The 24,224-nt window shown below is 43.3% G+C and overlaps 1 protein-coding gene across 1 annotated transcript in view; it reads left to right on the top strand.

The window, feature by feature from the left end:
* Positions 1-22,209: 22,209 nt before the first annotated feature.
* The window catches only part of LOC144773151 (lysozyme g-like), a 126,798-nt gene continuing 124,783 nt past the window's right edge, over positions 22,210-24,224 (top strand). Inside the window, exon 1 of the mRNA XM_078658007.1 lies at positions 22,210-22,256. The gene's annotated coding sequence lies outside the window, so the exon portion shown is untranslated. The remainder of the gene's footprint in view (positions 22,257-24,224) is intronic.

The following is a 24,224-nucleotide window of genomic DNA, read 5'->3' as shown; positions in this document are numbered from 1 at the left end:
AATGGGGTCCGTTCACAGTGGACCTCTTTGCTTCCCGTCTGGACGCCTAGCTGGAGCGATATTTCAGTTGGCGACCAGACCCGTCAGCAGCGGCGGTAGATGCGTTTCTGCAGGATTGGAGCATGGAGAGGGGCTACGATTTCCCTCTTTTTGCGATGATCATGAGAGTGTCAACCCAGGTACGAAGACACCGAGTGGATCTGGTGTTGATCACCCCGATCTGGAGGTCGCAAGCCTGGTTTCCAGTTCTGATGGAACTTTCCTGGGATTTTAAAATCCCTCTACCCCGCGTTCCAGATCTCCTCAAGAATCCTCAAGGGGATCCTCACCACCTCCTGACCACAGGCAACCTGTGTCTGATGGCCTGGCGGGTTACAGGCAACGTTGGCAAGTCCCGGGGCTTTCGGAGGACGCTGCCACGCTGTTGGCCAAATCCTGGGCAGACAGTACCAAGAAGAGGTACCGATCAGCATGGTCCCGGTGGAGTAGTTGGTGTTTGCGATTGCAGATTGATCCTGTGGGGGCAGACATTGTCCACGTCCTTAATTTCTTAGCCTCCCTGGCGAAGGACGGCTTAGCGTATAGGTCAATCAATACTTTCAGGTCGGCCATATCGGCTGGGCATATCTCGTTGGAGAACCACCGGATAGGGGAACACCCTCTTGTCTGCAAACTGTTGCGGGGGATTAGGTTATCAGTTCCTCCGGAACCCCGCTATTCAGTTTTATGGGATGTGAATAAGGTCCTTCACTTATTTCGAGAGTGGCCGTCCAACAAATGCCTGTCGAGGAAGCAGATTTCAGCGAAGCTGGCAATGTTGCTTTGTCTGATCTCCTGTCGTAGAGTCTCCGATGTGAGAGCCCTGGACCTTACAGGCCGTGTTTTAACCCCGGATGGGATTACCTTCCATATTTCCAGGCGTACCAAGGGGGATTCCCGGTCTATCTCGTATCCTGCATTCCCGGATGTCCCGAAGTTATGTGTGGTTAGGGCACTGAAGGCCTATGAAGTGGCGACGATTGATTTACGCCCACAGGGTGTCAAACAACTGTTTATTGCTCTTACTAAACCACACAGGGCGGTTTCATCCCCTACTATTGCGCGATGGGTACGATGGGTTATGCAGGAAGCTGGCATAGATATTTCCCAGTTTGGTGCTCATTCTGTGAGGGGAGCAATGGCGTCCAAGGCATATTCCCTGGGAGCTCGCCTGGAAGACATTCTGAAAGCTGCAGATTGGTCTTCAGACTCCACCTTCAAGAGATTTTACTTTAAGCCAGTAGCTTCTCTGGCTTCATTGGTGGTGGAGAAGCTTTAAACTAGCCTAATCAGAAGCCTCCACTCCTGACATAGAATGAAAAATTTCCTAGCTAACGTACAGGAAAGTTTCAATTCTATTAAGGAGGCGAGGATTAGCCCACCCTGTCTTCATTCGAACCCGCCCAGAATTTCTACGTTGGGATCGTAAGTAAAATCTTTATGATGCAGTTTCCTAATGTGCTGTTGACGGTGATGACAGTCTACGTTTTTCTATCCTGTTTAAGGATGTTGTTATGCTCATATGTCGATTATCTTGTTAACTAATGTGATTGGACGTTCCCTTCATGGCGCCTTACGCAATCTGCTTGTGCCATAGGTTCTGAGAAGGGCAAGCAGGAATAACGGAGGGAAATCTGTGGCAGAGTCGCAGGAAGAAAGAGGAGGATAGAGTGCCAGCAGGGAAGGATATTGGGAAACCCTGGACTGGGATTGGACAGTTGCAGAGACATTTTCTATGTCCATTTTCCCTGATGTTCATGGGAAATGTAGTTTTGTTGAGTTGTGTTGATACCTTTTTAATGGCTGCTGGAGAAAATAAAGGAGAAAGTGACAGCCTAATCCTCGCCTCCGCCTCCTTAATAGAATTGAAACTTTCCTGTACGTTAGCTAGGAAATTTTTCATTATGTAATCCTTTTCACAGGGTACCCACACAGACTTATGTCAGATTTCTCTAACTCATCCACTAGTGTGTACCAAAAGCCTCCCTTCTTACCAAATAGGGTTTAAGGTGATCCGGAACCCGATGAATCTTGACTCCAACCCCATCAGGAAGCAGTCCATACCTTGTCCAAAAATCTGAATTATCAACTGCTGAAACTTACAAGACCACATTTTTCATTTATTATTGTGTCTTCTCCACATAACTTTAAAATTCCTACACATTTGAGCATAGTTCACTTTTTTGTCACATTAATGTCTTTCTTGCAAAACAATTCATGTTATTTGAGGTGTGCAAACCATTTCACACCTTTAACATGCTCATTCACAAACTTTCTTCTCGCAACTCTTTTTAATAAAAAAAGTTTTTATTGAGTTTTGACCTTGTAATACACCCAGGCATGGTACAGAACCAACAGTAACTTAAAGCAGAGTCCCCACAGTTTACATTACATTGCCACAAAGTGAACACCACAGACTCGACCCCACTCACGGCTAAACACGAAACTGTAAGCATCAAACATAGCCCCATGAACCAATCTGAGACGGCCTTGAAGGACCACCTCTCACCTTCTAAGGACCACGGTCAGGGTGGACATGGCTCTAGGTGTATCCCTCTGAGTCAGGCCCAGTGTTTTAAAATGTTATAGTGTTTCTGTTAGCACCCCCCCGCCAGGTACACCGGCCGTTCCAGGCCCATGCAATAATTCATAACCTAGACCCACCTATCCATGAGGTGGGGTGGGGCGCGTCGTCCTTCCATACCCTTGCGATGTCATGCTTGGCTATCAGCTGACCCAACCAGAGCAGCGCCCTCTTACATCTATCACACCCTAAGTTCTTTGTTATGTGTAGAAGAAACAATTTCAGTTCCCTATGGATCTCCCAGCCTAATATTATCTATAGGGTCCTCAATACCCCTGGCCAAAAGTGTGATAATGCAGAGCAGCACAAAAATGTTTGTGATAGGTCTCCCATGGGATCCCTACACCGCAGTCAGCATCCGCAGCTTACCAGCCCCATTTTTCACAGCCTTGTACTTGTGAGGTATGTGCGAATTACCAGTTTGAGCTGTATCAGATGGAGCTGAGAGGCTGTCACAGCCTCCCTAGGGGCAGCCACCACTTCATTCCAGTCCTCGACATTCAGCGGCCACAAGTCCCTCACCCATGCCTCCCTCTCCTTGACCATGGGATCCTGCTGGTTGTGCAGCAATGTCTGATAGAGGATTGACATCTTGTGTTCCTTATATCTGGTGGGCAGGATTTTCACCTCTAGGGGAGTGTATTTGGGAATGAACCTGCTGGTCTGTAAATATGGCATGAGTTCCTGTTGGAGCTGGAGGTAGTAGAAAAACTGAGTGAGGTGCAGGTGGTACCCTGTCTACAGCCTTTGAAAGAACTTAAGTGACCCTTTGTGGACTTCTCTCAGCTCTTATAACTTTGTGAATCCCTATACTGTCCTCATTTTACTATTTTCACTTCACAAATATTCACTTCCTACTTCTCTAACCATACGTCTGTGTTCCACATCTTCGACGGACACAGTAGTTTTTTTTTTTAAGTTTGAAAAGCTTTATTGAGTAGATAAAGACAATGTAAAACATCAGTGCAACTGCAAAAAGACAAAATACGGTATAAGAAGAAACAAAAGTAAGCTTTGTGTATAAATAAAAACCTCAAGGAGGTAATGCATATACCAAGGGAAAATGCTTTTATAACTTTTAGAGTTTTGGGGAGGGAAAAGAAAGAAGAAGAAGGAAAAGAGAGAGAGGGGAAAGAGGAAAGGGAGGGGGAAGAGACATCAATAGTAGAGCAATAATAAAGCTATTACATAATATAATTATAATAATAATAAAAAAAAAACAAAAAAAAAAACATCATATGGCAGACAAATGAATATGAATCTAAATGGCACATCTGGATAGGTAATCTGTTAAAGGGGACCATAATAAATCACGTTTAATCAGAAGGGAAGTGGATGAGGCATATGCACGATCTAATCTATGGTGATGACAAATTAAATTCCACCATGCAGCGTATTCGACATTCTTGGTATCTTTCCAATTGGTAGTAATGATTTGAAAAGCAATAGCAATAGATAAGTCAATGAATTTGCGAGTATAAGGTGGAACATCCCAGTCTGGAGCTAAACCACCCAGAAAAACCAGAGAAATATCAAAGGGTATATTATTAGATACAATTTTGTTCAGGGAAGACCAAATTCGTGACCATAACAATTGTACTTTAGGGCATAAAAAGAAAATATGTTTAAAATCACTTGTAATACAGGAACAGGACCAACATTTTTTTGAATGTATTAGTTTAAATTTAAAAAGATCACAAGGAGTGTAAAACAATCTATTGTAAAAATAGTATAGGGTCTGTGTGGTACTAGCGGAGCGGGAAGTTGAATGGAGTTTAGACCAAATAGAATCCCAGGTGGACTCGAGGAAGGTTTCGCCAAGGTCTGATTCCCAAGAAAGTTCAAGTTTTGTTTTAGGCCTCGCTAAAGGTGGGGGAGAAAGTAATTTGTAGATGGCTGAGGCTTTGAGGGGAATGTGAAAATTAGGAGGGGAGGATAAGGGAGGAGGAGTACAGGAAGTGGGTGTTTCTTGTATGATAGTTGAGTGTAGAGAAGGAATAAGTGTGTGAAATTGTGAAGAGAATTTATTGGAGATACCAAAAGAATCACAAAGTATCTGAAAAGTCGCTAGAGAATTATTAAGAAGAAGATGATTATAAGTAAGGATTCCTTTATCAATCCATTCCTTCCAAAAAAGGGCACGGTTACGAAATTTAAGAGATTTATTGTACCACAGTGGGGTATTTAAGTGAAGAGTAGAAGACAAGGAAAAGGAGCGGAAAAGAGCAAGTACAAGGGCTTTTGAATGTTTGAAAATAGGCGAAGAATATTTTGAAGGTGGCTGAGTGAGGTTAGAAGCGGTGAGAAGAGAGAAGGGGGAAATTTGTGCTGATTCTAAAGAGTTCCAGGATGTAATAAGCAGCGAAGGAGAGTCAAGTAAAGAAGACCAGATTTGCTTAAGGGAGAATGCAGAATGAAAGCGTGAAATATTTGGAAAGTTGACACCACCGAGATGTTTAGGCTGTTGAAGACGGGATAAAGCAACTCTGGCTTTACGATTATTCCATAGAAATTTAGAGAAGAGACTGTTGATGGATTTAAAGAAGAAATGAGGAAGGGGAATGGGAAGCATAGAGAGATAGAAATTCACAATGTGAAGGAGCATCATGTTAATAGTGGAGAGACGACCCCACCAAGAGAGAAAAAGAGGAGGCCAGCGATCAATAAGTGAAGAGAGTTTTTTAAGAATATCAGAATGATTGATTTTAACAGTTTCTCTAGTGGAGTTAGCATAAAGAACACCAAGACACTTGATATGGCTAGAGGTCCATTGGAAACCAGAACCATGAAACATATGTGGGAGACAAAATTTATTGAGAGGGAGAACTTCTGTTTTGTCGATGTTCAATTTATATCCAGAAACAGAGGAATAGTCGTGTAGCAAAGAAAAAAAAGTTGGAAGGGAGACCGAAGGGTTGGAAATGTAAAGCAAAATATCATCCGCGTAAGCGGTGAACTTAATTTCCACATCCTTAAAAATAAAACCAGAATAAGAAGGGGATTGACGAATCTTTACGAGGAAGGGTTCTAACTCTAAAATGAAAAGAAGAGGGGAAAGAGGACAACCCTGTCTGGTACCTCTATAAAGGGGGAAGTATTTGGATTGCATGCCGCTGATCCAGATAGAAGTAGATGGAGCGGAATAGAGGAGTTGGACATATTTAAGAAAAGTGGGGCTAAAGCCATGCCAACGCAAAGCACCAAACATGAAGTCCCAATTAACTCGATCAAAAGCCTTCTCAGCATCAAGAGTAATTGCAGCAAGTGGAGTATTCATTTTAGCGGAGAGGTGAATAATATTGAGAAAAGTTCTAGAATTATCGGTGATGGATCTATCTTTAACGAAACCGGATTGATATATATTAACCATTTCAGGAATAATGGAATTGATGCGAAGAGCCAAGAGTTTCGCAAAGATCTTGCAATCAGTATTAATTAATGATATAGGCCTGTAATTTTTACACAGAGAGGGATCTTTATCTTTTTTGGGTAGAAGGACCAGCATAGCCTGTGTGAAGGAACCTTTGGACCCACCGGTGATGAAAAAGTGAGTGAGCAATTGGAGTAAATAGGGAAGTAAAATAGATTTGAAATGAAAAAAAAGCGAACTGTAAAACCATCGGGACCAGGAGTTTTATCTTTGGGTAAGAGGGAGAGGGCAGCAAGAATTTCCTTTTCTGAAAGTGGAGCATCAAGAGAAGAAAAATCAATCAGTGGAGTGGAGGGATTGGGAATTGACTGAAAAAACGCATCTAATTGGTCAGTAGAGGGAGTGGATTCAGGGGTGTAAAGAGAGGAATAGAACTGTACAAAGCAGTCGAGGATTTTAGCATCAGAGGAGTGAATAGAACCTTGTGGGTCTTTGATGGAGACTATTTTAGATTTTTGTTTTTTGATTTTAAGATAATTCGCAAGAGCTCTACCGGCTTTGTTACGACCACCGTAAATTTTTGCATTAAATTGGAGAAGTTGATTAGAAGCAGAGTCCCAGGTGTGTTTATTGAACTGCATTTTAGCGGAGATGAGAGAAGATAAAGAATCGGGGGAATTGGAGGTATAATAGAGATGTTCAAGCTCCTTAATGTGTGTAAGAAAGGAAGAAGCTTGGGAAAGTGTTTTCTTCTTTTTGCGTGACACATTATCGATAATATAGCCACGAGCAGTAGCTTTAAAAGCATCCCAAAGGAAGTGAAAATCAGAGGAAGTGTGAGAATTATTTGTAAAGAATTCGTCCATAAATTGAGTGAAGTGTGTTTTAAAGGCAGGATCTAGTAAAAGGGAATTATTAAAACGCCATCGGGAAGATTGAGGTGTGGGGGAAGGGTAGTCCATATCCAGAATAATGGGGGCATGGTCAGAAATGAGGATGGAGCCTATTTCGGAATTAGTCATGAATTGAAAAGCGTGATGTGTTAGAAAGATATAATCGATACGGGAAAGGGAAGTATGTACAGGAGAAAAAAAAGAAAATTCTAGGGAGTCAGGATGAGAGATTCTCCAAGAATCTATGAGACCTCTGGAGGAGATGGATTTATGGAAGGATTTTTGCATTTTATTTGGAACATAACGCGTTTGTGATTTGCGGTCTAAAAATGGGTCCATCAATTGATTGCAGTCCCCCCCAACAATCATGTCTTCATTAGCATTGGAGGAGAGGAGGGAGGAAAAATCGTGCCAAAAGGAGGGATCAATACCATTTGGACCATAAACATTACAGAGGGAGAGATGAACATTATTTACAGTACAGTCTAGGAATAACCATCTACCATCAGCATCAAGAGTTTCTTTTTGTATTTGAACAGATAAAGTCTTATGAAAGAGTATAACCACACCATTTTTATGATTAACAGCAGGAGAACAGAAAACTTTGCCAACCCATTGTCGACGTAACATTGATAAATCTTGTGTAGAGAGATGTGTCTCATGAAGGAAGGCAATTTGACATTGTAGCCGGGCTAGGTGGGATAAGACACGTTGTTTCTTAATAGGGTTCCGAAGACCCATAACATTCCAAGAAATGAATCGGAAACCTTTCATGAGGAGAGAGTAAAAGAGATATAGGGAGAGGAAACAAGACAAGTAAGAGGAAAAGGTAGACAAAGGGATGATTGGAAGAAATGTGTGGTGTACAAAGTAGGAAGGAAGACTAAGTAGGTAAGAGGACAAGCAAAATGGAAATAGGAAAACCAATGAAAACAAAGCAGGAGTAGCAGATAAATGTGCAAAACGAGGAAATATGTACGAAAGAGGAAAAGAGTGGAGAATTTATTGCCATAGTGCCAGGGTGAGAAGGGGGAAGAAGACAAGAAAAAACATAAAAGAGAAGGAATAGTCCAGAATGATGAGCAGTGGAAAAAAGAAAAGAAGAGATCAAGGAAAAGAGAAGTAGAGAGAGGAGGGAAAGAAGAGAGGGAAAAAGAAAGGAGTAAAATGGAGGAGAAACCTCCCGAGAAAAAAGATAGAAAAGAGAGGATGGCTAAAAGTCGGAGAGCTTTAGCCATAGATTGTGCACAACGAGAACAGAACGAACAATAGAGTGAGAGCGGGAGCAGCCAAGAGAGACAGCCGCGTAAAATAAGTGTAATGTTGGAATCTGGGCTCAAAGAAAAGCTAGAAGTAAAAGAATAATAGAAAATGGGGAGAGAGACCAGACCCGACAATTTAATACAAATGAAGGAGACTTACCAAATAACCATGGAGGAGGTCGGCATGCTGGGGTAAAATAGAGACAGTCAAATAGCGACATAAAAAAAATGAGGAAGGGAGATGTCAACAAAACAGGACCGGAACACCCTATCTAAAAAACAAGAAGGGAGCAGAACATCACATTATGAGAAGAAAAGGAAATGGGCCACAGTAAAATAGAATCAACAAAACAAAAACAAGAGAAACATTAAGAGCCACTGTGGTCCATGATGTCCATCTTATGTGTATCGATGAACTTGCGAAGGTCTGTAGGATCGTCGAAGCTGTAGGTCCTTTCTTTGTATGTAACCTTGAAAAAACATGGGTGAAGGAGTCCATATCTGGCATTCATAGCACGAAGTGTTGGTCTTAAGTCCAAAAATTCCTTGCGACGGTCGGCTGTCGGCTTTGATACATCCTGGGTGAAAAAAAGTTTATAACCAGACCACATTAGCTGCTTATGTTGTTTAGCAGAATGGAGGACTTCCATGAGGTCAGAGTATAGAAGAAAGTACGCTATTATGCCCCTGGGTTTCGAGGAAGCAGTAGAGTGTTTAGGACCAAGGCGGTGTGCTCTCTGTATGTTTACGTCCATATCTTTGGGGATGCCTGTGATTGGCAAAACTTGAGATTTCAGAAAGGCGATAATATCAGATCCCTCTGAATTTTCTGGAACGCCATAAATACGCAGGTTGTTGCGCCTATTTCTATTTTCCAAATCCTCTGTGTTTTTTTTAAGTAGCACAACTTCCTTAGTGAGACTTCCAACCTTAGTAGCAACATCTTGAACATCACTAATCTGTTGTTCAACATCAGTCATTCTTTTGTCTAAGGAAGACCATTTTTCGTCGATTTTCTGTAATGTGGTAGTAGTGTCTGCCATAAAAGGCCTAATAAGGTGAAGTTCCTCCATAATATCCTCAAGTGTTATGGGGAGAGGAGACTTGGAAGGCGAAGGAGGATATATCTTGACGCGTTTACTGTTATTAGCAGATTTTTTGCGAGGCGCATGAGTCACAGATGAGGTTTTAGAACTCTGCGCGTGTTCCATTGTGAAAAAGGCAAATTGTTTTTTTTTTTTAAACCACACAGAAATGCGCTTTTGCTGAAAATGACAAGAGAGCCACTGAAAAGAGATTAAATTGAAAGCAGTCTGAATTAGGCGTGTAGTTAAGGAAGGCAGGTAACAACTAAAGGAGGGCTTGTGTCGGGATTGCTTGCCAGTAGCTTTTACTTTGTCTTTAGGTTATTGATGAACTCGCAACCTGTTCTCTAAATCTCTTCTCCACTCTCATATTTCTTTACCTTATTCCTTAGGCTGCCTTTATAATAATTACCAAATCTTAGTTTTTCTCTTGGATTCTGACAACTTTGCCGCTCTCCAACTACAACCCCTGCTCAAAGGGACTGAAGTATCTTTCCAGTCATATGATGAATATCATGGGCCTCTTCTTCTCCAATTGCTGGCTCAGGAATACTCTCATAGATATTCGGGGCCTCAGAGTCTAAATTGTAAAGTAACACATTCCTGTGTCATAACTGGCATAACCTTTTCACCCCCCAATGGCTAAAAGATGCAATTCCAAAAGTTGTTTCCATCGTTTCATTTGGAAGTATTGATTCGCCAACCTCTGGGAAAAAGAATGGTGGCTGAAACATACTTGCAGCAGCCAAGTCAGCTTAAAAGTAAAAAAAACTAACACAACCTGCTGGTTAAAGGATGCAATAAAAAAATAACCAGGTGAGGATAGAAAATACCAATTGCAGTATCAATCTGCCCCTTTTTTTATTCTCTGGTGAAGGACACTCAAGAAAAAACATCCAAATCTTGATTCAGTCCAACGCTCCACGCAATACCAAATTCATCTGTGAAAAACCAATAGATAGGGGCAAGGTTTCAATGTTTACATGTGGACAAACTACTGTCCAGTCACAGCTATTTAGTCACCTCCGAAGATAGCACTTCTTCCATGTATAGTGGACACGCCTTCGGAAAAGTTGGTCCTGCGCCCTTGTCTACCTACTCCCAGCTCACTGCATCAGCAGATGACAATTGGTGATTAAGCCTAAAAAATCACATCAATGTTGATGTGTCTTGTCTTGATTACATAGAATTGAGACTATTCAAAAGCATAGTATGGGTCAAAAGTAGCACCTATGTTGTTGCATGTCATGTAATGAAGCTCATGCATGTCCGTCATGTGTTCATGCGCACTGTGTACAACCTATGCATGAAGGAACCCACGCGCGAACGACCGGTTCGATTGCTGTATCTTCACATTAAAAGACCACCATGGAATCATTTTTCTTTCTACTTAACCTGAATAAGTAGATTGTAATATACTAACCTATAGACCTTTTCTTCATCAGTAGTGTTAAAGTGTTTCTAGGCCCATATCAGATTTTTGTATTTTGTTTCAGTATCTGAGCTTCACACTTCTCCCTTGCTCTTGGCCCTCCGACAGATCTTATTTTTGCAGCGATGGTGTTGGATATAAAGGGTCCCAGTAGTCATCCAATGAGAACCAGGAATTAACTGAACTACAAGCTAGAAATAAAGATCGTATAGATTACTCTCAACACAATACTATAAAGATAGAAAATTATCACAACCACTTCAAATCTCCTGAAGAAACGTAGGCGAGCCAAAATCATACACACAAAGAGTTCAGTCAAAGGTATACAGAATAACAGCATTAGTTACTACTAGTAACTTTTTACACACAGTCAGTGTCACCAGGATGAAGAGTTCCCTTCGGTAAATTTTAAGAAAAGTATTTGAATGTCAAATATTAATGTAAATTAATTTCACAGATTTATTTTGGAGGTAGAACAAAATAAAAAAGCTACAGCACTATTAACTTCATTTTGAATCAAACTGTGATTAATTTAAATATATTACATTTTATGGGATTGTTTAACAAGTGAGTCCCACCTTAAATAAAATGTTTTTGCTTATTTATTATTTAATAAAAATTACTAAAAGTTATGTGTAGAACTCATTTAAACGCATGCATTTTGTAATAGTTACATTTATTTTTTAATAAAATGGTTATTAAAATATTTTATAGTTTATTTTAGTAGTTTTGTATAGCGCTAGCTGGACCAAAGGGTATCAGAGCGCTTCACACCATATACAATAATGAACAGACATGTGATACAGGAGAGTGGGGGAACATGGGGGTTAGGGCAGGCGAGGGACTGGCATATGGCAGCAGGTTAGACGAGCAGAGGGTAGGATCTGATATTCATCCATACATAATCGGTAATCAAAAAGTTTATACACAGAAGGATTTCTTGAACTGCGTCAGAAGGTAGGGTCTGATAATCTGATAAACAAAAAGTTTATACACGAAAGGATTTCTTGAACTGCGTCAGAAGGTAGGATCTGATAATCAACCATACATAATCGGCAATCAAAATGTTTATACACAGAAGGATTTCTTGATCTGCGACCATGTTATCAGTCTCGAGTATTAGTAAAGATGGAGCGTTGGTTGGGGAACTATCCAGGGTCTATCAGTTCCCTCGAGGGAGGTCGAGGAAGAGGGCTTTGAGTAGGCTCTTGAATTTTGGAAACGTGGGGATTGTTCTGATGTGGGGTGGGATGGAGTTACAGATTTAGGTGTGTTTCCAGCAAACGATTTGCCTGTGGTTCTGTGCTTGCGAGTTTTTGGCGGGATGAGCAGTAGAGAGCTGGAATTCCTGAGGTTTCTGGACTGGCCTGCCCTTTTGAGTTTGGCGGATATTCTGGTTTACCTGTATGCAGGGCTTTGTGCGTGAGGCAGGATGTTCTAAAGCTGGCTCGCAACTTCACTGGGAGCCATCTGAGTTTCTGTTTTTTCTTGGTTCAGTTTCAAGTGATTGGTGTGAACCAGTGTTTTTTTTTAAAACCTTTATTGTACAGAAAATGCTCACAAATACGGGCCTACAACCCAACGGGCTGGCCACCACATAGCAAAAGCATAATAAGCAATACAAAAGCGTCCACAGGATATGACTGCAAAGAGACAGGAGAAACACCAAAGGCCAAAGAGCAAGCGCAGGAACAGGAAATTAGAAGGGTAATTTTCTTTTTTTTAAATGGGGCGGGGAATACAGGATCATGACGGGCAGTAAGGCAAACAACAAGGGAGGGGCCGCGGTGAGCTGCGATCCGGCGATCATAAAAATACAGGATAAATCACATGAAGGAAGCATATCAATAAACACAGGCCCAATCAGAGGACCACAAGAAGAGGCAATTGCGCTCGCCGTCCAACGCCCACCCACCACAGCAACCACCCGACTTACCAAACCTCAATAAAAGAACCCCATCGTAAAAAGCAATACGAAACGCACCCCAACAAAAAGCAGGAAACCCCCCGTAAAGGGGGGAGGGGAAGGAGGAAAAAGAAAAAGAAGGGACTCCCACCCAATCACGCGCCCCCCGGCGACAAAGCAGGAATACAAAATCCGGTACATAGCATACATTAAAAGTCGATGATAGAACACATAGCTAATCATAATCACAGTACAACCGGAAGATAAATGCATCAGAAACACGCCAGGGGGACACATGACGCGACAGAGTCCCGAAAAAGGGAATACTCGAGAGCCATAGAACAAAAAAAAGGGAGAAAAAAGGGGGAGGAAAAAGACCCCCCAAAGTTACAGACCCCCCCACCCACCCCAAAAGCCCACCCTGCACCCCTGCAGAAGGCTATGGCCTACCCCCCAGCAGCGTGCCTGTCGCCCTAACTAGAACCCGAAATATAGAAGAGCAAGGACAAGACAGAAACAAAGGACAAAAACGGGAGAGGGGTAGGGAAAAAGGGAAAGGATCACACACGGGAGAGGGCCAAGGGACAGTATTATCTGCACCCACCCACCCGCCTGAGAAAAAGGGGGCCGGGCCCACGGGAAGTCAAAATTTATCAGGATACATTTCAGGAGCCCCGTAAAGTCACACATAATCATACCAGTACATGCCGATCATCAAACCAATACAAGACTACCGTATACAAAGGCAAATTCGCATCAGCCCTGTCCTTGTTTGTCCAAAGTTGTAGCCGCCCGATCCAACAAGAACCAGACAGCGAAGAACCGAAGGCATAGAACAGGGAGATCTGGCGGCAGTCCGGAGAAGAAACGTGGAAGAAAACACGGAAGATCCAGGAAAGTCACGGTACATCGCACACATCGCAGGCACAGTTCCAGGGACAAGTCAAGAGAGGCCGACCCAGCTGGGCCTGTACAGGAGCCACGGCCGGTCAATCGAGGCATAAAGGAGCAGGAAGAGTCATCGAAGCCAGGCCAGACTGAAACCGGCCCCCGGACCAGCGGCAGAGGAGACAGCACAGGACGATGAAGGGCCTCGGAACTCCGCACACCCACAGACGCGGCTGTCGCCGGGGCCACAGTTCCTAGGATAATTCCAGCCGCACCCTGCAACGGTGAGGCCACACCCGATGTTGGGGGCCCCAACGGCCCGAAGAGAGGTTCCGCCTCCAGATCGAAGACGGGTGCAGCCACAGAGGTTCGCCAGGAGTGCAGGGCATCCAGGATATCACGAAGTGTAGGAAGACCTTTACAATATCCGGCACCCGGGCCATGCGGCGGGCCTCCAGCGCTCGTCCAGGCCCGGCTGAAACACTCAGGGTCGGCCGCCATCTTAGAAGCCCAGCGAGGCCGCGGCGGCCGTCAACCCCCGTCGGGGCAGCAGCAAGGCAAATGAAGTCCAGCCGACCGGCGGCAGGGCACCCCGGGGCAGGAAGGAGGCCCACCAGAAGAAGGGGAATCGCCGGCCCCCCAGTGCCGCCGGCCCCGATCTCCGAGTCCGGGCGGAAGAAATCAAAATGGCCGGACCGGAGAACAAAGGGGGGAACAAGCCGGATATACGAGTAGCCCCGTCAATGGAAGGGAGTGCCTCCACCCAAGGCCACCGGCCCACCGGAGTCGGCCAGCAAGCACAGCCGGCCTACACGCACATCGGCCTCCACGACCACGTCCACTGCGCCATCAAGGGCCGCTCATCGTGCTCCGTCCCGTCCGGGCGCCGCCGAGAGGTCCAGGCCAGCCCGCCCCGGAGGCTCCGAAGTGAGCGGGAGCGCCGCACAGGATCCAAGGCACCCAGGACCACCGGAGCAAAGGGTGAGTGCCTGCAAGGCGTCTTAGTACTACAGCACAGCAAAGAGGGCTTCCCGGGGCAGGATAACGACAGGATAAATGAAGAAATCAGGCAGGCGGACGGAGCCGAGCTAAAACGCGGCCATCTCGGACGCGAGCTGGTGTGAACCAGTGTTGGACCTCCTTGAGCATGTTGTTTAGTCTCTGGATGTTATCAATTGAGGTGGTTTCCAGATAGAGCTGCGTGACGTCAGCATATAGATGAAAGGGGATGTTGCATTTTCTGAGTAGAGAAGTATGGGATTCAATTTATATGTTGAAGAGCTGGGGGAGAGTACAGACCCTTGTGGAACATCTCTGATGACAGGGAGGAGGCCGGATTCGAAGTTTTTGATTTTTATTCTTTGTGATCGGTTGTGAAGAAAGGAAGAGAACCAGTGAAGGACTTGTAGACCAGCCCTTTCTTGAAGAACTCTTTAGGAGCAGATTGTGGTTTACTGTATCGAATGCAGCCGATAAGTCTAGGAGGATGAGAAGGCAGCATTGATCCGAGTCGAGTGACTTGAGTAGGTCGTCTATGACATTGATGTTTTCTGTTTCAGTGCTGCATTCCTTTCTGAAGCACGATTGGTGGGGATCTAGTAGTTTGATGTTTTCTAGGTGTTGGGTTAGCTGTGGGAGTACACATCTTTCCATGATTTTGGACAAAAAAGGAAGGTTCGAGACAGGTCTGAAATTGTTCAGATCTTCAGTGCCTAGCTCTGGTTTCTTTAATAGTGGTGTGACTTGCCCTACCTTGAGGCAGTCTGGTACAATTCCAGAGCTCAATGAACTGTTGATGATCTTGCACCTTATTGGCGCTAGGACTAGCTTCAGGTTTTTGGCCAGGTGAGGCGGGAGCTGGTCCAGGGCGTGAGTTGAGGGCTTGGCGTTGGAGATTAGATTGAGTATCTGTGCTTCCTGGATGGGAATGAATGATGACCACTGTTTTGGAGATTTCACGGATATCACCTCCCACTATCCTCCATCCCTACTTTGGTTTATAGCCCATCTATCCTTGCTCTGTTAAAGTCTATCCTCAAACCGCTCTCCTCCTCTTTGTTTTGTCATCACTGGTCTGTCATCTTTCACACTGTCTTTCTGATTTGTCTTCTAGCCATCCTTCCTGTCTAACCTACTTTCTTGCCTTTTGTCTTCTATCCATGCTATACTGTCTCTCCCCAGCTCTTTTCCACATCTCCTCTAGCACTTATTAGCTCTCTCTCACTTTATCCCTGCTCTGCTATTTACTCTCTACCCCTGCTTTCTTTCCCCTCTTTCTGTTTTTCTGTCCCCTTAACATCTGGTTTGTCTTATTTCTCCATCTATGTCTGATTAGCTCTCCTCTCCGCCTTCTACCCTCCTCCTTTTATTTCCTTTCTCTCATGTTGCACATCTCTCATCACCATGCACATGTCATAGTGCTTCTCTGTGCAACTAATTGTGTGGTTAAAAGCCAATGACAATCCTTGAAAGTAGGGGTTGTTAAGCTGGTTTGGAAAATCAGAGCTTGATTAGTAAGCAGGGGTAGAAGACAAATCAGAAAGACAGTGTGAAAGATGACAGACCAGTGATGACAAAACAAAGAGGAGAGCGGTGTGAGTATAGACTTTAACAGAGCAAGGATAGACGGGCTATAAAACAAAGTGGGGATAGAGGATAGTGGGAGGTGATATCCGTGAAATCTCCAAAACAGTGGTCATCATTCATTCCCATCCAGGAAGCAGAGATAGTCAATCTAATCTCCAACGCCAAGCCCTCAACTCACGCCCTGGACCAGCTACCACCTCACCTGGCCAAAAACCTGAAGCTAGTCCTAGCGCCAATAAGGTGCAAGATCATCAACAGCTCATTGAGCTCTGGAATTGTACCAGACTGCCTCAATGTAGGGCAAGTCACACCACTATTAAAGAAACCAGAGCTAGACACTGAAGATCTGAATAATTTCAGACCTGTCTCGAACCTTCCTTTTTTGTCAACAAAATCATGGAAAGATGTGTACTCCCACAGCTAACCCAACACCTAGAAAACACTATCACATATGCATGATGACCACACTCTTTTCACCAGTACCTGCCACTACACCTTATATTGAATGTTTAAAGCATGTGATGTTTGGCAGCTGACCTGCTAGCAATAATGATTTGTTTGAAGAGGGAGCTGGTGTATGAAAGGGTGTTACTGATTCTGTGCCTGTGGGTAAATGTGATAGTTCATATAGGCCAAGATTCGTATGAGCCAGCATTTCACCTATTAGTGAAAGAAATAAACACTGCGAAAAGATCAAATAACCATCGTATTCTCAAATTCTGTACAGTGTATAAAATACTTAGATTAGACCTAAAACATGATTTTAAACACCACACCTTTAATTCAAGCACACACAACTAGGGAAAACAAAAGGAAGGATAACCTATATTTTAGTGATGCCCCTAAACAACAAAACTCAATCAGAATAATCTTAGATCAGTCTTTCTTGCTCCTACCTTGTATAACAAAGTTACATTTTGTTGGTCCCTTCTGGAAGAAATAAAAGTTACCCATTCTCTCTCACTTTCCTTTGAATGACATTTTAGTTTGTAGCTGTGTAGGTGTTAATTAGTGTTTATATGCTTACACTGATGAGGGCTGTTTCCCTTTCGCTGGAAATTTTCTGTTATTGTGGGTCTAAAGCTAAAACAGAATAGCCTAATTATACAATGCATGAAAAGGGCACATTCACATGATTCCTGTAGAAAAGTAATTTTATTTACTGAATTTATGAGGAGCTATAAGACTCTAAAGAGTCTACAAGACTGTAGAAGGAAGCCAGGTTGGGGACAGCACCTAATATATTGTTTTTATATAGGGTTTAATATCACACTTCTGCCTGTTCTAAGGTCTCTAAATAACAGTTGTTGCAATTACCCATTTCATGGTTATCAAATTACACATCCCAGAAGGATGGAAGGCTAAGTCTGCCTTGCCCAGATTCTGACTCATGACCTTTAGAATATGACAATTTAAGTGCCTAATGCAGCTTTCTAAGGGGTGTCTATGAATCAGAGCACACCTTGAGAAGTAAATAGTGATGATAGAAGACTGGTCTCCTAGGAACTGGAATGCCCATGGCCCTGAAAAGACAACACACTGCTTAAGAGTCAGGCAGGGGCTTGACCCTAACAATTTCTTAATGCTGGACAGAGTCAGTCACAAGCCAGGTGAACCTTCTTATAGGCTGGGAAAGAGTCAGACACACAGTACGAGCCTATCTTACAGGAAAGCAGTGTTCGTCACTTGCCTGGCACACATCTGACAGTCCAGTGGGGCCAGGGTAATATCAATCACGCACCAGACAGAGCTCTGAAAGGCTAGCAGGCCTAGGGAGGTGTCAGTCATTTCAGCCACACCTCTGAAAGGCCAAATGGTCTGAGTCACCAATAGTTTTATGTTGGTTGGGCCTCTCAAAGGTCAGCTGTAGCAGAGTCATTCAATTACATACCTCCGAAAGGACAGCGAGACTTTAGAAGAGTCAGCCATTCGTCATATGCACTTCTGAAGGTGAGGAAGTGTTGAGAAGGGTCAACCACGTTAGTCACATCCCTGACAGGCAGAGCTTAATTTGCAAAAGAAATCCAGAAGCAAAGATCCCAAAGTTCTGGTTAGAAGCCTGCGGTCAGTGGCGTAAAATCCGAGTGCCCGTATAAGGCCTGCGTGTCTTGAATCCTCATCAGTCCTCTTTAATCCACTACCACGCACTTCCTGTCCCTTTATCTCACTGCTATCAGTCCCTTATTTCTCCCTTTGCAACGGGGTTTCTGTCTTTCCTTTCCTCCTGCTTTCCTCTTTGCGCGTTTGTGAGAAAAGAGAGTACCGGTCGCAGAAAATGACTGCCGGTGAGCCGTACTGGCAACCACTGGCTCACATTAAGCACTGCTGACAGCCTAGCAGGGCTGGACAGAGTCAGTCATATGTGAAACGCACCTGTCACAGGGCATTAGGAACGCTCGAGAAGGAAGAGAAGGATGGGTCAGAGTGTTACACGTCAGGCACACCTCTCAAAAACAGGTAGGGCCGTGTCAGGGTAAGTGACATGTCAGGCGTGCTGTGCATCTCAGAAAGTCCAGTATGGCTGTGAAGAAATCTCATGCACTCCCAAGCTGCACCTCCTTCTCAGCTGGAGTGTCTTAACAAGCAATGGCATAGTCCGGTGTTTCCCAAACTGTGGTCCGCCGACCCCCAGGGGTCAGTGACACATTCCCAGGGGGTCCTCAGGCAGCAGTTTTAAAAGCACTGCAAAGTTCCTTGTAGGATTAACAGTTTTAGAGCACCAATAAAAGTGTCAAGATTACAACAGTGATTAATGTACCTGCTGGAAAGAGATGGGTTTTGTCCAGTGGCAGGTTTGACTTATCTAATGGAGTGCAGAGCATTAATATGCTTGCTGCAGGAACATGTACCATGCATTTTAAAAGACAGTATTTTATATACAAAGGTCAGTGGGTTACTGCTTTTGTCACATATATTCTTGTGTTACTCTGCAGCGCATAAGAGACAATCATAATCTAGCACAGTGACCTATAAACTGTCATCAAAGAGCTGCTTACACACTGCATGGTAAAAGTTACTAACTTATGTTTTTTCCCAGTCTTTCATTAGCCTGATGCTGCTGAAGGGGTTTATTTGGGTGGAAATAGATTTTTATTGTTAAAGTCAATGCTAACCACTGTGTTATGTTCTGAATCCTGAGTTTATGCTTTTCCAGACCAATCACTTTTAAAAATGCCTACCAGTATGAATGACATGTGAATCCCACACCTTGTAGTCCCCTTTGCCTTATGTAACATTTTCTCTACACTGATTTACACGTATGCTTCATTGTCTCTATATGTGTGTGATGTAAAGTGCTCTGACATCCTACAATTGTAAGAGAGATGCTATAAAACAAATGAAATACAAGTGACAGATGTGCTATGGAGAAATGAGAGGCACTGTTGAAGGGTGACATTAAGGGAATCATTGAAGAACCCCAACAACGATTGTTGTATCCTGGTACATAGTAAGGGCATCATTTACTAATCCTTAGTAATTCGAGTGTTTGTTTTGTGTGTACATGTGTGTTTATTTTTTTTAAATACTCTTTTAATGTTTGAAATTTAAATCATACAAATTGCTGGGGGCCCCTGGCTTCCAGTGGTGAGTCAATGGGGGTCCTCAGGAGTCAAAAGTTTGGGGCCCATAGTCAATAGGTTTTACCTGTGTACAGCGCATGCGCAAAGAGAGAGCACTTTCTCCCCTATATGTACACGTGCAAGACATTTACAGGTCGCTATGTGCACACGTAGACCAGCACAGTTTTAGGCACTCGTATTCAGTCAACACCATGCCGGCACGCAAGCACATAGAAAATGTGCAGAGAGGCGACACGTACCCGCAGACATGCATACAAACAACACAGGTACAGACATGCATGCACACCTCGATTTTCAAGGGAAGCTTGCACTACTGATTCCATTGTGATACTTGTTCACGGTGTGGGAGTGAAATGCACTGCTGTTTTTACTGATGTATGTGTTTTCTTTTTTTTATGAAGGAAGCCTGCATCCTTGGTCCCCTCTGCTCCCCTTTCACACTGTGCCCCTATGCTCCTTTTATTTATTTCATTTATTTATTTTAAAGGTTTTATACAGCGCGAGGAGGTACAGTACTCGATACATTTTGTCAACAACTTTGCAATAAGAACAAATATAAGGAAAGCAGATAAATGCGAATGTTATTTACAAAAGTCAAATAATAAGCTCACGTGGGTAGAGAGTACTTGGGTTAGGGTGGGCGAGGGCAGGTGAACACGAGGAGATAAAGGGGGGATAAGGAGAGTGGGAGTTAGGGGAATGGGAGATCAGTGGGAGGCCATGCGGGAGGCTAGATGTCATAGTTAAAGGTAGAGGCTGGGAGGAGGTGTTGGGGGGAGGGGACGGGAGTAGCGTGGGGAAGGGGAGTTAGGAGGGAGAAAGAGGGGGTTGCATTCTGCCACTTTTTAGTGCCATTCTCTATTACTTCAATATACTGAAATGGTGCTCACCGACATCCACTAACACACAACAATGGCACAGCGTTGGCAGCAAGAGTGCAAGCTTCCATAAATCAAATAAAAGTTACAGGACAGGTGGCAGCAACATATGTTTCTACGGTTCACAGAAGAGCTATAACATGTGCGGAAGCAGTATGTGTACGACAGCAGTGCAAGGTTCCCTCAGAAAGGGGTATAAACATTGTTTCCTGCTACCCATGTGCTACCTCTTCAGGGTATTACATCTTTCAAACATATACCTTGACATAACTCTTACATTACCAGGTCACTCTCTGAGTAGGCTTGTATATTTCTACAACATACAAGTAACTTTTAACGTATAACACTACTATATATACCCTTCAGGCTGACCTAGTGAGCCTCATGTGGATGGCTTACCTTGGACTTGCCCCAATGTGGCTTACAATCCCATTTTAAGAGTCAGATGGAGAGGAATTTCCTCATGGAATTCCGCTGTGTCTGGTTCCAAGTGGGTCGTTTTTTACACTCCTGGTTTTTCTGGGAGTGGCAGAACCAGATCCGATTTTACCATTCAGTAATTCCACTCAGTAAAATCACATGAGGGTTTGACAGCAGCAGGAACCTGGCCTTAATCCTTGTTTTTTTCTGGTTAAGGGAGCATATCACACTCCCCATTCAAGAAAACACCTTCTCCTACCCTCTCTTTCTCCCACCACTGCCCTCCCGCAACCCACACCCACATGCCCGTCCATACATTTACCACCTGCAAGTAGGTGGTAAATGAATGTCTTTAACTACATCATTTGGGGAATTATGTGTGGTTTTACAACTCGAAAAATCAGCCTCACATGCAGTGGCGGCTGGTAGGGAACGGTGGCGGGGGTGAGGTGGGGGTAGGAAAAAAAATAATAAAAAGAAAAAACGTACAGCAGCGTTGTGATTGGTCTTTGCACCCTGGTTCGGTGCTCAGAGAAGGACTGGGAGGCTGGGCATGTTCTCCACAGGCTGTACAACACAGCCTGTGGAGAACATGCAAAGTGCGCAAGACGGTTTGGCTGGCCGGCCAAACCGTCATGCACACTTACGGTACAGCCACCGCTCCTACTCCAGCCTCGACGTCAGAGGAGGCCGTTCCGCTCGCCCCACCCTAACAACCTGGCTGCCTTGCATTGCAACTGCAATACTAAAAATAAAACAATAATAAATGTTGTTCCGTTATTATCATTTAATTTTTCCTTGTTTGCAGTGCTTTAGAGCAGTGAGACGACCTCCCTCCGCCTTAGCAGAGGAGCCGCCCCTGCAAGTAATTCCCCTTCCATAGGGTTGAACCTGTAATTGCACGGTACTGGTTCGGATTTCCTGCTCAGTAATAGTATAATCCCACATGCTTTTACAGTGCCCCTAGTATCATGCATCTCAGAATTATTAAATTGGAACGTTTTAAGAGAACAATTCACTGTGACTTTAGGATTCCTTATGCTGAATACTTCTTGTATGTTGCACTATACTGATGAAGTGGATCTTGGCAGTATTTTGTGTCATGTAAGCAGCTGTTACCAAGTGCCACATCATGAATTTAGTCCACGTTTACGTCCGTTAAAAATAAGTATTAAGCAGCAATAATATTTATTTTTCCTATCAGCTATGTCATGATGAATGTCAGAACGCCAGCTGTTCAGTTTCTCAGAGTATAAACTAAGTGATAACAAAATGGCATATAAGGCCCCCACAAGGTCTCTGTGGTGCTGAATCAGAAGGAAAAGAAAACAGGTAAGAAACTTGTAATTAGATAGTGCTGATTTCTAATTTTCTAATGATTTCTAATGTTCTAATTTCTTAGTTAACGTTTTCAATCATTATTAAAATTGCTTTTCAAGCAATGGGGTTTGCACAAATAACCAACATTTGTACCGCGAGAAAGGAATGAATTGTAACTGCCTCTATAAACCATATTGTCTAAAATCTTCTGGGGCTGCACTTTCTTGTTGTTTTTAAAGTGAATACTCTGTCCAGGTGATGATGCCTAATATTGGATCAAAAAAGTGTTCAGTTATTGCAACACAACTTAATGTGCAGCGCATCAACCTGTGTTATTCAGGAAGCACAGAAATCAATTATTCAACATTGCTTATTTGGTAAATTTATAAACAGATTTCAACTATATAATTGTGAAGGGTCACAGCTCAGTGTTTGTGCAAAATGTTTCACTGTATCATAAAAATATAATTATGTGATATATTTGTGTAATGTAAAAACTGGATGCAGGTATGGTATACAAATTATAAATTCAATTTATCACTTATAGATTTTCAGTGTTTCATTGCATTGAATACCATTACAGAAATATTGTTGTAAATCATCACAGTGCGAGAAGGGCAGTACGATATGACTAAATAGCATACAAACATAGAATAATGGTTAAAGCCACAGACCCAATTTCAATTTCAAAATGTGTCTAAACTATCGTTAGTAGCCCCTTCGATTAGTTCCGTTTCCTGTATTGGTCTCTCCTCAGTGGTCCATCTTCTGGAGGTGGGAAATGTTTGGAGATTTATTAAACTAGGAATCTTTGGTTTATCTAGCAAGGAAATTCTGCTTCTTCCTTCTCAAAGGAATGTGTCGACACGTTTCTCTAGACTAAGGGGCTGCGGTCTTTAATCTCAGTAGTCTTATTGATTTCCCAAAATGTCTAGTTTCTTTCTAATAATTACCCCTGGCGGTGGCTCATTTACGTGAATGTGGCATTTACTCACTGTAGTGCTGTCAATATCTATTTGTTCTGATTTAAGTCATGTATAGAAGTTCCAAGCCACATATTGTTGCTACTGTCCTCCTTCCTCCTGCCGTCTAAAGACAAAAAGAATCTTAACTCCTTAGTAGACATATTAATTCATAACAACAAGGGATCTTTTTATGGCAATGTGAATCACTAATAATGATTTTTACCATGAGAAGGGAATAAACTGTAACAGTCTACAGTAAACCATTTTTCTAAAATGTGTAGGGGCTTCAATTTATGTCAACCTTTAAAGAAAATGAAGAGCCTGTGGGGCAGATGAGGCATTTTAGTGAATCAACACAAGTATTATATATAAGCATTGCTGTTTTTTTAATGTATGGGTGTTCTGAAGCCTGCACGTTGACTGATTGCGATTTGCTGCCTCCCCTAAGTCTTGGGAGACTGAGGGAGGAGTCAGAATATAGCTGTCACTCCTGTGCCACCTGTTTTGTCCCTGTGAGTGCTGAGAGCATGATTTTAGGTAGTGGGAGGGAATAATTCGTGAATGATAGGAAGCCAGGTACTTATATCGGGTTGAATGGTGAGCAGAGGGATACCACCTGGTTAAACAGTGAGGGTTACTAGAAGCCAGATATTTGTATTTTTATTTTGGATTGGGAGAGGATTAAGGCAGACTACTGCAAGGGTTGAATTTGCAGGATGGCAGCATACCAGGTATTTTTGGTGGGAAATAGTGGGTAAATTGAATTGTCAACGGTGCGTGCAGTAGGTGTCAAATGACAGGTATTTCTTAAGAGGGGTAAGAGAGGGTTCTTTCTTCTGAGATTAACGGTAAATGGGGTAGGGCTTGCTTACTTTAAATGGGGTGGGGTACGTATGGCCATTTTGTGCTTTGTTATTTTGTGCCTTTCCTGAACTAATGATTGGGTAGGGGAAGAAGATTGGTGGTCATATACAACATAATATTGCAGATGGACAGTTGTCAATAACATGGAGTT

This window comes from Lissotriton helveticus, chromosome 8 (genome assembly GCF_964261635.1).
Source record: "Lissotriton helveticus chromosome 8, aLisHel1.1, whole genome shotgun sequence".
NCBI lineage: Eukaryota > Metazoa > Chordata > Amphibia > Caudata > Salamandridae > Lissotriton > Lissotriton helveticus.
This window is presented reverse-complemented; position numbering and strand designations above follow the sequence as displayed.